We start from the raw sequence: 17366 nt of genomic DNA on the forward strand, positions 1-17366 counted from the left end.
TCTGGAGGTCCGCAGATTGAAGACCACTGCAGCCTTCGACATCATCCAGCCCCCCCCCCTCTCACCCCCTTTAGATCTGTACTCACCTCCGCTCGGCGGGGCGTTAGGGTGCGCTGGTCCGGTGCTGCAGGACTGTCCGGTGATGTATTTCCCACCCTAGGCTTATACTCGAGTCAATAACTTTTCCTGGGATTTTGGGGTGAAATTAGGGGCCTCGGCTTATATTCGGGTCGGCTTATACTCGAGTATATACGGTATAAACACTTATAATTATCATAATATTCAGATTACAGGGTGGAACTTCACTAAATCATAGCATGGAAATCCATTTTTTTCCACAGTCGTTTGACCCTTTGGCACTAGGATCACATGTGCGTTTATCCCATGTGCATTAGTTTTACGCCCAATAAACACTTTGGCCCACCTGTAAATACTTAAATGGGCACTGTCAGATTCAAAAAATGTTATGCTGTACATCTTGGCAAAACATTAAAGGGATACTCCAGGGAAAAACCTTTTTTTATTTTATATATTTAAACAATCCTTCCAATAATTATCAGCTGCTAAAGTTGAGTTGTTCTTTTCTGTCTGGCAACAGTGCTCTCTGCTGACATCTCTGCTAGAGATGAGCGAACTTACAGTAAACTCGATTCGTCACGAACTTCTCGGCTCGGCAGTTGATGACTTATCCTGCGTAAATTAGTTCAGCCTTCAGGTGCTCCGGTGGGCTGGAAAAGGTGGATACATTCCTAGGAAAGAGTCTCCTAGGACTGTAACCACCTTTTCCAGCCCACCGGAGCACCGGAAAGCTGAACTAATTTATGCAGGATAAGTCATCAACTGCCGAGCCGAGAAGTTCGTGACGAATCGAATTTACTGTAAGTTCGCTCATCTCTAATCTCTGCTTATCTTGGGAACTGCACAGAGTAGAAGAGATTTGCTCTGGGGATTTGCTTCTACTCTGGACAGTTCCCGAGACAGGTGTAATCAGAGAGCACTTAGACAGAAAAGAACAACTCAACTTCAGCAGCTGATAAGTACTGAAAGGATTAAGATTTTTTAATAGAAGTAATTTACAAATCTGTTTAACTTTCTGGAGCCAGTTGAGATATATAGATATATATAAAAAAGTTTTTTTCCTTGACAACCCCTTTAACCTTTCCAGACTGCAGCATGAAAACAGAGAGGAGGGGGTTACAGAGCAGCCTGCAGTGATTGGATGAAGAGATCCGGCACAACAGACTCAGGGAGGAAAAGTCATGGAGAATAAGGACACCCCCCCCTTCAAAGCACAGGATGAAAAACCAAATGAGAAACAGAAAAAAGGTATTTGTGAAAGAAATATAGGTGCTAGACACATAATAGACAAAAATCACATGTACATGACCAGGACTAGTACTGAGGATTAGTACTGAGTAAAAAAATGTTTGTGAGATATGATAGGTATTTTTTAAAAAAGGTTTTAAGAAATAGACACTACAATAGGCTACAAGAGTATGTTAGATTGACATACTTTTCACACAACACCTTTATGTGTTGCTTTTCTGAATATTGAAGTAACAAACCATCAATAGAATTAAAATAAAGGCTTCACTGTGAAAAATAGAACCTTATAATGGAATAAATGACCCAAAATAGGCCTGGAAAGCCGATCACAGCCACAAGAACTTTACAACCCAAGTGCATTCACCTTGGAACTCAAAGTCAAGGTCATTACTACAGTCCTCACTCCCATCTCTACTGCATCTTATTTTAGGCTGCCAAACTCTTTCTGACAAATGGGAAATAACTTATTCCATCTGGAAGAGGAACCTGTGATAAACAAAAAACATTTCTTATATCCATACAGACATAAAAGAAAATAGCATTTGAAGCACTATGTTTCTATATCGCTCCTTTACATCAGGGGTTCTCAACCAGGGGTACGCATTGCCCTAGGGGTACGCCAAAGGTTATGCGGGGGTACGGCAATTCGCTGACAAATACCGGCCATGCATTGGCCAGTATTTGTCAGCTCAGAGCGGGGATTGGACGCCACAGTCGCCATGGCAGTTCATTATATGCGGCCGCGACCACTTTACGTGAGCTGCAGCGGGTGCCGGGCCTGACGTGTGATGCCCCTGACGTTGCGCGGAGGTGTCGGCACAGCGCAGAAGGACGTCACCCGTCAGTGCAGCATGGAGGTTCCGCACAAGGGATACCTGTGGACATACTTTCACCCTTTGGAGGTACAGTCGCAAGAAAGGTTGAGAACCACTGCTTTACATCAATCACTGTCAACCATGAAACTATATTGGCACAGCCCAGAGACTATATTCTATTGAACTAGGCCTCTGTGTACCTATAAACTTTGTGTAATGAGTGCTGCCCTTATCTGTCCCTACCTATTTGGACAATCCACCCTAACTGGTGGCCCTCAACTGGGTGCCGGTCCCTACACTGACTATGTTCACAATTTTAAACTAAAAAGCACAGTCAAATGGACAGGGTCAAAACCAAATGAGCACAACAATAACATAATCAGAGTCCAGAAAAGAGAGCAAAAACAGGCCAGGGGTCAGCACCAGGGTTAGAACCAAATCATAATCCAAGTCAGTAGCAAAAAGCAAACCGGATCAGAACAGGAGGTCTTGTCTAATCCAATACAGTATCTAAGCGTGGAAGAAAATAACAGACAGATCAGAGATCCAGGCAGCAACAGCATAACAGAAGTGACAGAAGCCACCCGTTTACATCTGGTGTAGCGTGCAGGACGCCAATCCTGCACCTGAATGGCCTGGCATCCCCACTCTCTGATAAATTTACCAAACACGACCAAGGACTGTGAAAATTAAGAGATTTAAATAGCCTGCCTCTGGGAGGCACGGTCACCGGCCAGACACCTGATTGGCTTGGCGTCTCTACCTCCTCGTTGACTGGACCAACCACCTCACACGGAGCTGGCGCTGGATCCCGGAGCAGGTATGTATGTTGCACATGGATATCAGTCAGTTGAAATCCAACATGCCCAACTCTTCTCCCCCCTGATGTCATCTACCATGGAACAGTTGGTAGACCCCCGTACAAATTAGACAGTTGGCTGATCCGGCCAAAATTGGTGGGTTTGGCCTTATGTGTGTGTGTGTGTGTGTGTGGGGGGGGGGGGGGGGGCTTTATTCAGATCCATTACCTCTCATGCGGGAAATGACTGCAGTGAGTTATTCAGCCTACTGCTAAATCTGCCTAGTTTTAATAAAGACTATATTGCAGCACTTGCCTAAATAGATTTACCATTCAAGAGTCTGCGGTAAAGATTGTGCACCTTCTTTTAATTTTGGCAGCCCTTGTGGAAACCATTTCCTTTTGCCATAACAGCAGAGAAGAAGCGGCTGAATGAAATCTCAACAACCTGACAGCAGAGGACAATTCAAGGACTCTCTTATTGAAGATTGTCTTTATTGAATTTTAGGTGGAAATGCTCCTTAGGGAAGAAGAAAGGCTGACATAAATAGGACATGTTCAGAGTATGTAACAAGTTGCTAGAGGGTATTACAAGGGTCAGTTCATCATAGTGTATATGTGGCCTCAGGGCCGGTTCTGCCTATAGACATAATAGGCAGCCGCCTAGAGCGCCCTCTTGATGGGGGCGCCACTCTGCACACTGCAAGAAAGTTAGTAGCCAGCATCCGAAGCCCCCGTTCACCTGAAGCACCCGCCCAGCCAGCATCACCCTGTCACCCCAGTAGTAAGGAGATTACATGAGGAGGAGGTTTGTTACAGTGTGTCACCCCAGTAGTAAGGAGATGACATGAAGAGGAGGTTTGTTACAGTGTGTCACCCCAGTAGTAAGGAGATTACATGAGGAGGAGGTTTGTTACAGTGTGTCACCCCAGTAGTAAGGAGATTACATGAGGAGGAGGTTTGTTACAGTGTGTCACCCCAGTAGTAAGGTGATTACATGAGGAGGAGGTTTGTTACAGGGTGTCACCCCAGTAGTAAGGAGATTACATGAGGAGGAGGTTTGTTACAGTGTGTCACCCCAGTAGTAAGGAGAATACATGAGGAGGAGGTTTGTTACAGTGTGTCACCCCAGTAGTAAGGTGATTACATGAGGAGGAGGTTTGTTACAGTGTGTCATCCCAGTAGTAAGGAGATTAGATGAGGAGGGGGTTTGTTACAGTGTGTTACCCCAGTAGTAAGGTGATTACATGAGGAGGAGGTTTGTTACAGTGTGTCACCCCAGTAGTAAGGAGATTACATGAGGAGGTTTGTTGCAGTGTGTCACCCCACTAGTAAGGAGATTACATGAGGAGATGGTTTGTTACAGTGTGTTACCCCAGTAGTAAGGAGATTACATGAGGATGAGGTTTGTTACAGTGTGTCACCCCAGTAGTAAGGAGATTACATGAGGAGGTTTGTTGCAGTGTGTCACCCCAGTAGTAAGGAGATTACATGAGGAGGAGGTTTGTTACAGTGTGTCACCCCAGTAGTAAGGAGATTACATGAGGAGGAGGTTTGTTACAGTGTGTAACCCCAGTAGTAAGGTGATAACATAAGGAGGAGGTTTGTTACAGGGTGTCACCCCAGTAGTAAGGAGATTACATGAGGAGGAGGTTTGTTACAGTGTGTCACCCCAGTAGTAAGGAGAATACATGAGGAGGAGGTTTGTTACAGTGTGTCACCCCAGTAGTAAGGTGATTACATGAGGAGGAGGTTTGTTACAGTGTGTCATCCCAGTAGTAAGGAGATTAGATGAGGAGGGGGTTTGTTACAGTGTGTTACCCCAGTAGTAAGGTGATTACATGAGGAGGAGGTTTGTTACAGTGTGTCACCCCAGTAGTAAGGAGATTACATGAGGAGGTTTGTTGCAGTGTGTCACCCCAGTAGTAAGGAGATTACATGAGGAGATGGTTTGTTACAGTGTGTTACCCCAGTAGTAAGGAGATTACATGAGGATGAGGTTTGTTACAGTGTGTCACCCCAGTAGTAAGGAGATTACATGAGGAGGTTTGTTGCAGTGTGTCACCCCAGTAGTAAGGAGATTACATGAGGAGGAGGTTTGTTACAGTGTGTCACCCCAGTAGTAAGGAGATTACATGAGGAGGAGGTTTGTTACAGTGTGTAACCCCAGTAGTAAGGTGATAACATAAGGAGGAGGTTTGTTACAGGGTGTCACCCCAGTAGTAAGGAGATTACATGAGGAGGAGGTTTGTTACAGTGTGTCACCCCAGTAGTAAGGAGAATACATGAGGAGGAGGTTTGTTACAGTGTGTCACCCCAGTAGTAAGGTGATTACATGAGGAGGAGGTTTGTTACAGTGTGTCATCCCAGTAGTAAGGAGATTAGACGAGGAGGGGGTTTGTTACAGTGTGTTACCCCAGTAGTAAGGTGATTACATGAGGAGGAGGTTTGTTACAGTGTGTCACCCCAGTAGTAAGGAGATTACATGAGGATGAGGTTTGTTACAGTGTGTCACCCCAGTAGTAAGGAGATTACATGAGGAGGAGGTTTGTTACAGTGTGTCACCCCAGTAGTAAGATGGGGCGTGTCAAAGGGCGGAGCTAATGGGCAGAGTCAAGGGGCGGCAAAATTAGCATTCGCCAGGTAGCAAAATTCCTGCACCAGAGAGTAGAGCTGTCGTGCCTGCTGATGGAGGAGATAATATGGAGATTTAGCAGACAAGATAATGAAATACAGTAACTATGAATAGTAAAATACCTTGACGTAATATGATTCATGGGATCATAACAACAAATGTGCAACTTATTTTTTACACTTGAACTTTTTTTTTGTGGCGATATCATGCACACGCACCATCACTACAGCTCCATTTGTTTTATTCAAGCACAGCTGAATCTGTGTTTCATTACTGTAACTTGGTCATGTGATCACCAGTGTGACAAAAAATAATAATACTGTGCTTAATGTTTATGACAGGATGTCAGACCTGGTTTCTATCTTCCTGTGGACTATAGGATGACATCATCACCTACCAAATACCTTCTTACTAGCACTCAGACACCTCCCCTCCTTATCCAGATCTGTATATAGCTTCTTCCTCTATGAGTTACAATATTTTTATTGTAACTTGACCATTGTAATTTGAAACCAAACTAAAAATACAACCTAAAGACGTTTAATCACCTCAGTTGTGATTATAGGACAAACCCCTTATGCCACATGACAATATTTCTCTAAAAAAGTAACTTTGAGTGAAGAAAACGCACAGAGACTGCACATACTACACATAGCTGCACATAGCTGCTGAATACTACAGAGGAATTTCTTTTCTTTTTTGGAACACAGAGCTCTCTGCTGACATCACGAGCACAGTGCTCTCTGCTGACATCTCTGTCCATTTTAAGAACTGTCCAGAGTAGGAGAAAATCCCCATAGCAAACATATGCTACTCTGGACAGTTCCTAATTCATTCCACTGCTGAAGAAAAAAACGAGGATGGTTTTGAAACGCGTCCAGCGATTTTAAATATGCGTTCTTGAGCCTGACAATATATAGCACTTGCTTGATACTAACAGTGATCATTCGGCAGAGCCAAGACATCTATCTATTACAGTGCGGCATCTCCCGAGCGTGCGACCTGTGCACGAGGAACGCCGCCGGGTTATTCCCTTTGCATACCGCATACAGCCGTTACATTAAAGGGGTACTCCGGTGAAAACTTTATTTCTTTTAAATCAACTGGTGGCAGAAAGTTATACATATTTGTAAATTACTTCTATTAAAAAAATCTTTATCCTTCCTGTACTTATTAGCTGCTGAATACTACAGAGGAAATTCTTTTCTTTTTGGAACACTGATGACATCACGAGCACAGTTCTCACTGCTTATAATAACACTTTATTTATTGTTGTCCTTAGTGGGATTTGAACCCAAGTCCCCAGCACCGCAAGGCAGCAGTGCTAACCACTGATCCACCATGCTGCCCTTAGCATACATCTGCTATGCATGGTTGCTAAAATGGACAGAGATGTCAGCAGAGAGCACTGTGCTCGTGATGTCATCAGTGTTCCAAAAAGAAAGGTATTTCCTCTGTAGCATTCAGCAGCTAATAAGTACTGGAAGGATTAAGATTTTTTAATAGAAGTAATTTACAAATATGTTTAACTTTCTGCCACCAGTTGATTTAAAAGAAAAAAGGTTTTCACCGGAGTACCCCTTTAATTCCAAGTAGGAAGCCGATCCGGCCATTTACAATACGGACTTTGTGTTTGCCGACCGCCACCGTTCCCAGCTGGTCAGATTAAGGGACTCCGCTTGACAGCGCTGCAGTCCCCACAAACTGTGCCCATCACTGAGCGCTGCGATCCCAGGAGTTGGCCGAGACTCCAGCAGTGCGATCCCTGACTGAGGCAAGGAACCCGGCGAAATATCCTATACAGCCGGCATACAGGACTACATATAAGGGTGATCCGTGGTACCCCGGGAGCGGTGAGCATTTCATGGAGCATACTGCAAATTGCCTAAATTAATGTGACTTTTTAATGTGTGATATGCACAGAGATCTATAAGGAGTGATCTTGATTGACTGTCAATTGAACTTGCTACTGACCATTGAGTGCTACTTTGCATCTGTTGGATGGAGTCATCACTGTCTGGAAAGATACATTGTATGGGTGCGTTCCCACAGGGCGTATACGCAGCGTATTTGACGCTGCGCAAAATTTATGGCAGCAGCGGGATATACGCTGCGTATTCCTCACTCTCTATAAACACAAGGCTTTCCGGCGGCAGCCCTATGAGTGTAGTGAGTTTTGGAGGCGGGGCCGTGTGCCGGCGTGACTGTGACGCGCGGCTCCACCTCCACAACTCACTGCACACATAGGGCTGCCGCCGGAAAGTCCTGTGTGTATAGTGAGCGAGGAATACGCAGCGTATTTCCCACTGCTGCCGTAAATTCTGCGCAGCGTCAAATACGCTGCGTATACGCCCTGTGGGAACGCACCCTATAGCTACATTGATTAACGCACCCTATAGCTACATCAATTGATTAACTGTGTGGCTGCAGCTGCTACATTGTATCTGCCTTATATTGAGGATCACTGAGAACAGGAACAATTGAATGAACATTTTGATTGAGAATTGTTGTTCTACATAATTATATTGGTTATTAGACTGCTATATTGATATTACAGGCTCTAGTCGCAGAATATTTTTTTTACAGTTGTTATATTTATTGTTATTATTATATTTTATTATTCAAAATTATTTAGGGGAGTACAAGGGCCCTGTACATTCCCTATTGAATCCATTATTATTCTATATTAATAAATATTAATTATTATTTTAAACCAAATATGTTTGACCTTTGAGCCCCATTTTCTTTCAACATATATTTTTCCTATTTTTACACCTTAGGTATAGGTGTTTGTTGGGTCGCTCGGGTCTTCAGTGACGGTCAGACAGACGGGAGCTTCTCCATTTTTTTCTATATAATTTACAAATCTGTTTAACTTTTTGGAGCCAGTTGATATATATATATATATATATATATATATATATATATATATATATAAAAAGTTTTTTTTCCTGGATAACCCCTTTAATAGCTGTAAAACGTTGCTAGCAGTAGTAGATTTTTTCATCAGTTTAGGCTTTAATTGTGGTGCATTTTTGCACTAAAAACAGGTTGCAATGCAAAGACTTTATGTGAACCCAGTCAAAGAACATGATCACTACACAGAAAGATGTGACTTTATTATTATTATTATTATTATTGTTTTGTTATTAATATTGCAGTAGTGTGTGTTTGTTTTCTATTGAATCCCTTCTTTGTCACATGGGATGTTAGAAACCACATGCAGAATCTGTCACTGGTAAAGTAACCTTATCAGGCCAGGCAGGGAGCAGGGAAGCGGCTGACATGATGGATGGCGCTGACTCATTGGTGTTAATCAGGGAGGATCAGAGGATAGAAGGAATGGGTCAGGGTGCAAAATGGACAACTCATTATATCCCAAGGTATTAACAGGGCTTAAGTGAGGGAACGCCGCTCCATTAGCAGAAGCGTTTAGATGGCAACAATCTCAATCTGCTTCAGAAAACTAGCTGATCGTCTTCGGATGAAATGGATTAAGGCCATGTATCAACTCTTCAGACACACACACCCAGATCTGAAATAATAGAGTCATTCAGAATATATCTCCAATTAAATAAGTGTTTTCCAACCAGGGTGTCTCTGCGGTGTCCCAGTACAGGATATGCTTCTACAGTCCTGTCAGGTTGAGTCCCTGTACGTCCTCAGGGCTCTCCTGCAGTGTTCCCCCATATTGTGTATAGGTTGTAAATAAAGTGTAAAGGACCTTGGATATGGTCACATGGTTGTTAGTCACATGATAATGATTGTCACATTTTTAAGTCATATGTTTTGTTACCCAGAGAGCACCAGGTGACCAGATGACCTGCAGCTAGCTTATGGGCTCCTTGCTCAGCCCCCTTTATAAGAGGGGGAGGTACTACAATCTCTCTTAGATCCTTAGGTCAAGTCCAGTCCAGATGTCTCAGAGCCAGTGTCCAGCACATCTGGAGGCCTCAAGCCTAAATTACAGCCACAAGTCAGTAAGTCAAGTCACCTCTGTCTGCTGTCACTATCTTCAGTCAAGTCAAGTCTATTATAGTCAGCGTGGCTGCGCTAAAGTCTGTCAAGTCACTGCAAATCCCAGCAAGCTGCGAGGTCCCCTGTGTTACTGGTCACCTCTCTGGGATCCTGGCCTAGCTGTAAAGACTGCACCATCTGTCTACCTCAGTAAAAGCTACCGTTAACCCTGACCTGGCCTTGGACTATTATTTGCCCTGCCTAACTAGGACTAGCGGTGCTACCGTTTGGGTGGTTTCATGTGCAAACCACTACCTGGCGTCACGAACATGAAGGGGTTAATACCATCTACCCCTGGCAATACCATCTGCCCCTTACACCTCACACCCCGACACCACATCTCCAGCTGTTGCAAAACTAAAACTACAAAACTGCATCCAGGAATAGTGTGAAATCGCTAGCAGACCATAGCTTTTAAAGGAATTTTGGAGAAGTCTTTTTATAGGCCTGAATTTTTAATAGAATGACAGGCAGGTTGGTAGTGGGGTTAGTCATTCCCTTCCTGGCCAGTCCAGCTTTTTCAGTTTGGCCCAAGTCAGCCCAGGTGCCGAAGACAGCTTGTTACTGGGCTTGAATAGAAGGTTGACACAGTCTGCAGGAGGGGTTTGAGGTATATTCCTGAGGTTGTCAGCCTCTAATGCAGTGTTTTTTAACCAGTGTGCCTCCAGCTGTTGGTGGTCTGAGCATGCTGAGAATTGTGGTTTTGCAACAGCTGGAGGCACCCCAGTTTGGAAAACAATGAACTAAATACACAGAGCTTATTGTCTCCTTATCATCCTGCCTGGCAGTGGACATTCAACATAGAACATGACTTAAAAAGTGTGATCTTTCTTCCAAAAACAGTACCACTCCTGTCCTCAGGTTGTATGTGGTATTAACTCAGATTCATTCATTTCAATCGAACTAAGCTGTAATACCACACAAACTGAGTACAAAAGTGGCGCTGTTTCTGGAAGAGAGCCGCTACATTTTTTATTTTACTAAAACTGGTTGACCCCTTTAACTCGTCATGAATTAATTATAATGTATATGAATTTTTTAAGAGTATTTATGGAACTTCCACAGAATACGCCATTACGTCTGATAGATGCAGATTCTACTTCAGTTTGTATGCGACATTGCAGTTCAGTTCTATTGGAGTAAATGGAGCAGAGTTGTAATACCACACACAACCTGAGGACGGGTGTGGCGCTGTTTTTGGAAGAAAGCACCTATGTTCTTCTAATTCTGGATAAGCCCTCCAATATCTAATAGAGCTATAGGATGCCTTAACGGACAGCTCTCATCTTAATAAATAGTAACCTATTGTGCCCGGACACCCAGAAAATAAAATAACAAAAGGGACTCACCTGCCGCGGCTCCCTGGCAACCAACGCCGGGGCTCAATGCATTACACTGGCACTCAGTCAATTGGACATTGCTGTGGCCGACGATTTGCTGACCAGCTTCGTGATGCTCAGACTACAGCCAGACCACCAGGAAGAAGACGGCGGTGGAGGAGCAAAGTGAGATACCGGGACACAGATGGAGCGGCGGCAGGTGAGTCCTCTTTGTTATTTTATATTATGGGCGCCCAGGCATGAAGGGTTAACATTTTTCTAGATGAGATATCTCCTGTAAATACTTATCTCCAAGTGTGAATTTTATTTGATCGTGCAGGTGTCAGGGAGGAGTGGCCAAGCAGGTGAAGTGTCACAGCTTCCCTAATTTCTCCCTAACCCAACCCCTCCCATTGTACCTTGACCAACAGGTCTGGAATTATTTACATCATTGTACATAAGATTGAAATCTATAGAATGTACAGAACAGGTGCAGGATTTCAATAACACACATTGGCCCTTATTTACTAAGAGTGTTGTGTAGGTTTCTTTGTGGGTTTTAATTCCCTACAATTTATTTTCCACGGTATTTACTAAGGTTTCCCTACATTTTCCACTTTCCCTACATTTTGCTTTTTTTACACCTGCTCTGATCTGTCGGGTTTTCCTCAGCTCAAATCCACCACATTTTCTGTGGAAACCTTAGTAAATATGTTGTTTTTTTTTGTGAAAATGTCGGGAACACACCCCTTTTCGGAGACACGCCCCCTTTCCCTAGAGGACACGACCCCTTTTCAGGTTTTCTTAGCAAAATGGAGAGTTAGTCAGGTTTTTTCAATTATGGCGCAAAATCTGGCGCAGACAGAATTTCTGGCGCACAATAGTAATTTGCAATAGTAAATGAGGGCCATAATGATCTAAGCCAGTGTTTCCTAACCAAGGTGTCTCCATCTGTAGTAAAACTACAACTCCCAGCTTGCCCGGACAGCCTTTTGCTTTCTGGGCAGGCTAGGAGTTGTAGTTACCCCCTGGTTGGGAAACACTGATCTGAGCAATGTCAATCGAGTAACAAGGGGAGGGGTTGGGGCACTTCACCAGCTTGGCCACTCCTCCAGGACTCCTGCATGACCAAATAATTAAACAATCTGTTTGCTTGTTTTTATTATTTGACCTATCCAGCAATGGCCGAGGTTTAGTAGGTTAAAATGTCCTAACTCCATTTAAACCACAGCTTATAGGGGGAGATCAAAACCTGTGTAGAGGAAGAGTGGTGCAGCTGCCCATAGCAACCAATCAGATCACTTCTTTCATTTTTCACAGGCCTCTATAAAAATGAAAGAAGGAATCTGATTGGTTGCTATGGGCAACAGTACCACTCTTTTTGATAAATCTCCCCCATACATTTTAAAGTAATTTTTTAAAGGGTACCTCTCATCAAAAAAACTTTTGATATATTATAGATTAATGTATGCAGAATAACTTTACAATTGCATGTTATTAAAAAATATGCTTCTTTCTATTTAATTTTTCCACTTTGAAGAAATGACCACTAGGGGTCTCCCTACCAGTCCTGGCCTCAAGCATTTCAGACTCATGCTGGAGTCCTAAACACTACGAGCTGCCAGTCTGCTTTGTTCACAAAGGAGAACACTCAGAGCTGCCAGCCTGCTTTGTTCACAGCCTGTTTGGCTGTGAACAAAGCAGGCTGGCAGCTCTGAGTGTTTAGGACTGACAGGACTGATCGGGAAAAATACAATAGAAAGAAGCATATTTTTCATTAACACGCTATTGGAAAGTTATTCAACATTCATTCATCTAAAATATATCAAAAGTTTATTTGATGAGAGGTACCCTTTAAGCCGATAGACCTGAGACATTTAATTGAATAGGTCAGGTTTTTTTTTGTTTAGTTTTTTTAATACAGGTCAACCTGTGTCTCCCCAGTGGTGGCAAAACTCCCATCATGCAACTACTGGAGAACCACAGGCAGGCAGCAGGCTAGGAACAGTCGCAAATGCGCCGTCTCTATAGACGGCAATGCATTTCCGAGCAGATTCTACAAAAAAATAGACATATTAACTCTTTATGCGGAGGCTGGAATTGGAATTTCCGCCACAGATGTTTCCGCCCTGAAAATTCCGCGATGTGCACGGTGCGGCAGGATCCCATTAAAAACAATAGGACACTGCTGCAATGGAATTTCCAAGCTGAATTTTTCCGCTAAATTAACATCGGATATTCCACAGATAGACATCAATGGGGGAGGTTTATCAAAACCTGTCCAAAGGAAATGGTGCCCATAGCAACCAATCAGATCGCTTCTTTCATTTTTAACAAGGCCTCTGCAAAATGAAAGAAGTGATCTGATTGGTTGCTATGGGCAGCTTTTCCCCTGGACAGGTTTTGATCATTCTCCCCCCCCAATGTATCTAAATTCAGGCACAGTTTTAGGAACCAATATCTGAATAGCACGGAAGCACAGAAGAGTTAGGGCCCATGCACCCTACAGGAATTCTGCTTGAAGTTAGTCCGATTGCAGCAGCCTCCTGTTGTTTTAGGGTCAGATATGGGGTATTTTGCTGCATATCTGCTACTGCGTGTCTTCCTACCCGTTGAAGTCAATGGGTAGCAAAATCAACTGCGTATTTTGTTACCCATTGACTTCACTGGGTAAGAAAATATGCAGCAGCAAATATGCTGCAAAATACAGAACGTGTGATCCTACCCTTAATGGGATTCTGCTGCTCTGTGTACATTATGGAAGTTCCGGATCTTGTCACTTTTGTAGAGCAGCACTTGCTAAGTTTTAAAACCTCCCCCTGGTGCCCTCGCTCCTCCTGGCTCCGTACCATTGCTCTCCTCCGACTCCACTCGTATACAATGCTATTTGCCATCTGCTGGTGATGGTAAACAGTACATGGGAGAATCTCACCTTTCACCAACAGATGGCAGACAGTAAAGACAACAGTCTAGTTCAGTGTTTCCCAACCAGTGTGCCTCCAGCTGTTGCAAAACTACAACTGCCAGCATGCCCAAACATCCAAGGGATAAGTTTTTGTTCATGATATTTATTCTTTAAAGGGTTAGGCTGCATTCAAACCACGTTTTTGCAATATAGTTCCCGTATCAGGTTTTTGATGAAAAACGGATTTCTCAAAACCTGACTAAACTGTATCAAAAGGTGTGTACAAATTTTAATCTGTATACAGTTAAAAAAACTTATACGGTTTGAAAAATAATGTCCAGTTGCATCCGTTTAAAAAAAAAAAAACTTATACGTTTTTAACTTTTCACTCCATTATGAATAACGTTTCCCTTGTTTGATTGAAATTCCAAGAAAAAAAACTGTGCAAAGTCAAAAACCGTATGGTGAAAACCGGATGGAACCGTACGCACAGACTGTTCTGTACGGTTCCCATTAAAAAGAAAAAAACTTATACAGTTTAATACAGTTTTTCACCCGGACCAAAAACCGTGGTAGGCTACAGTTTTGGGTAGGGGAAAAAAACTAACAAAACCGTACAGGATACAAAACGGACACAACCTTATGCATCTTTTGGCATACGGTTTTCAATGGAGAGTCAATGCATACGGTTTTCAATACGGTTCCGTACGGTTTTAACTTTGAAAACGTATACGGGAACTGTATTGCAAAAACGTGGTGTGAATGCAGCCTTACTCAGCTCCTAAACATCTTTTCTTCTATCCAAACAGGGGATGTCTGCTTGCGGGGTCAGACCAATGGAACCCCCCAGCGATCTCCGGCGTTGCATCCCAGTCACGCGTTGCACGGAGCAAACTCCGCTCCGTACCAGTTGACAGGTGACTACAGTCGTCGCACCCCCTCCATTCATGTCCATGGGTGGAGGCTAGTACATAGCTGTCATGCCCCTCCCATAGACATGAATGGAGGGGGCATGGCGTATCTCCAAGCTTCTATGTACAGAATGCTGCGGTGTCGGCTCGGAGGGCGTGGGGACGGGTTGGATTGGGGAGCTGGGCGGCTGCGGGTCCCCTTTGGATAGGGGATAACATGTTTAGGGGGTGGAGTACCCCTTTAATGCTTCAGAATACCAAAAAACTGTGGACAATTGTAATACTCAAACTTTGTGGGAATGGTTTGGGTTTCGCCCGTTCCTGTTACAGCATGACTGTGCCCCAGTGCACACAGCAAGGCCCAAAGTCCATAAAAAACATAGGGGGGGGGAGGTGGTGAAAGATCATGACTTGACAGAGACCTGACCTCAACCCCATCCAACACCTCTGGAATGAACTAAAATGGAGATTGTGGTCCAGGCCTGACCTCACGAATGTTCTTCGGGGTAAATGGGCAAAAAAATCCCACAGACACCTCCAAACTCTTCCAAGAATAGAAGAAGCTGTTATGACTGCATAGAGAGGACCAGCTCTATATAAATGCTGATGGACTGACAATGGAATGTCCTACGAGCTCCTGTAGATAATGTGATCATGTGATTATCTGCACATTAGGGTGATAAACTCACGTGCATCTGCACAATTGCGTGTGTAGTGTGTTTTTATTTTACACATTTACTTGTGCCAAAATTATCATCTAATTTTGCCCTAAATTTTATGTTGTCTGTACTGATTTTTTAATTTTTGTGTGCATCTACGGGGCGTGGTTAGCAGCGGAACTGTTTGGTACGCTAAATATACCACTTTTTGTGTGCACATTTTTTGGGCCAGATTGATGTACAGGGTGGGCCATTTATATGGATACAAAATGGGAATGGCTGGAGATATTAGCTTCCTGTTTGTGGCACATTAGTATATGTGAGGGGGGGGGGGGGGGACTTTTCAAGATGGGTGGTGACCATGACGGCCATTTTGAAGTCGGACATTTTGAATCCAACTTTTGTTTTTTCAATAGGAAGAGGGTCATGTGACACGTCAAACGTATTGGGAATTTCACAAGAAAAACAATGATGTGCTTGGTTTTAACCTAACTTTATTCTTTCATGAGTTATTTACAAGTTTCTGACCACTTATAAAATGTGTTCAATGTGCTGCCCATTGTGTTGGATTGTCAATGCAACCCTCTTCTCCCACTCTTCACACACTGATAGCAACACCGCAGGAGAAATGCTAGCACAGGCTTCCAGTATCCGTATACACTGCTATATACTATTATATACACCGCAGGAGAAATGCCAGCACAGGCTTCCAGTATCCGTATATACTGCTATATACTACTATATACACCGCAGGAGAAATGCTAGCACAGGCTTCCAGTATCCGTATACACTGCTATATACTACTATATACACCGCAGGAGAAATGCTAGCACAGGCTTCCAGTATCCGTATACACTGCTATATACTACTATATACACCGCAGGAGAAATGCTAGCACAGGCTTCCAGTATCCGTATACACTGCTATATACTACTATATACACCGCAGGAGAAATACTAGCACAGGCTTCCAGTATCTGTATACACTGCTATATACTACTATATACACCGCAGGAGAAATGCTAGCACAGGCTTCCAGTATGCGTATACACTGCTATATACTACTATATACACCGCAGGAGAAATGCTAGCACAGGCTTTCAGTATCCGTATACACTGCTATATACTACTATATACACCGCAGGAGAAATACTAGCACAGGCTTCCAGTGTCCGTAGTTTCAGGTGCTGCAGAATGGGCAAAACAAAAATTGGAACAGGACCCTCAGTTTACGCAGAAGATTTTGTTCAGTGATGAGGAAAACTTTTATGTGAATGGTGAAGTTAACAAACAAAACCACCGCTGGTCTGACACCAACCCACATTGGATAGATCCCTCCAAGACTGTTGGAACACAAAAATTGATGGCATGGTGTGGTATATGGGGTACAAAGATAGTGGGGCCATTCTTCATCAATGGAAACCTCAAGGCCACTGGATATGTGAAATTGCTACATGATGATGTGTTTCCCTCTTTATGCACTGAAGCTGCACGTTCCCTGAGTTTTTCCAGCAAGATGGTGACCACCACATTATGGGTGTCAGGTCCGAGCATTCCTACATGAACAGTTTCCTGGAAAGTGGATTGGTCGTCGTTGGCCAGTTGAATGGCCCCCAAGGTCTCCCGATCTGACCCCCTTAGACTTTTATCTTTGGGGTCATCTGAAGGCAATTGTCTATGCTGTGAAGATACGAGATGTGCAGCACCTGAAACTACAGATACTGGAAGCCTGTGCTAGCATTTCTCCTGCGGTGTATATAGTAGTATATAGCAGTGTATACGGATACTGGAAGCCTGTGCTAGCATTTCTCCTGCGGTGTATATAGTAGTATATAGCAGTGTATACAGATACTGGAAGCCTGTGCTAGCATTTCTCCTGCGGTGTATATAGTAGTATATAGCAGTGTATACGGATACTGGAAGCCTGTGCTAGTATTTCTCCTGCGGTGTATATAGTAGTATATAGCAGTGTATACGGATA

At 43.5% G+C, this 17366-nt stretch overlaps 1 protein-coding gene and 1 long non-coding RNA gene across 2 annotated transcripts in view; one reads left to right on the forward strand and one right to left on the reverse strand.

Annotated features, from left to right (window-relative positions):
- LOC130297461 (uncharacterized) overlaps positions 1 to 17366 on the forward strand; it is a 188646-nt gene that overhangs the window by 113409 nt on the left and 57871 nt on the right. The window contains exon 3 of the long non-coding RNA XR_008849529.1: positions 1166 to 1326. This is a non-coding gene — a long non-coding RNA (uncharacterized LOC130297461). The remainder of the gene's footprint in view (positions 1 to 1165; positions 1327 to 17366) is intronic.
- DLGAP4 (DLG associated protein 4) overlaps positions 1 to 17366 on the reverse strand; it is a 201823-nt gene that overhangs the window by 89920 nt on the left and 94537 nt on the right. The window lies entirely within an intron of this gene.

Source organism: Hyla sarda, chromosome 13 (genome assembly GCF_029499605.1).
Source record: "Hyla sarda isolate aHylSar1 chromosome 13, aHylSar1.hap1, whole genome shotgun sequence".
NCBI lineage: Eukaryota > Metazoa > Chordata > Amphibia > Anura > Hylidae > Hyla > Hyla sarda.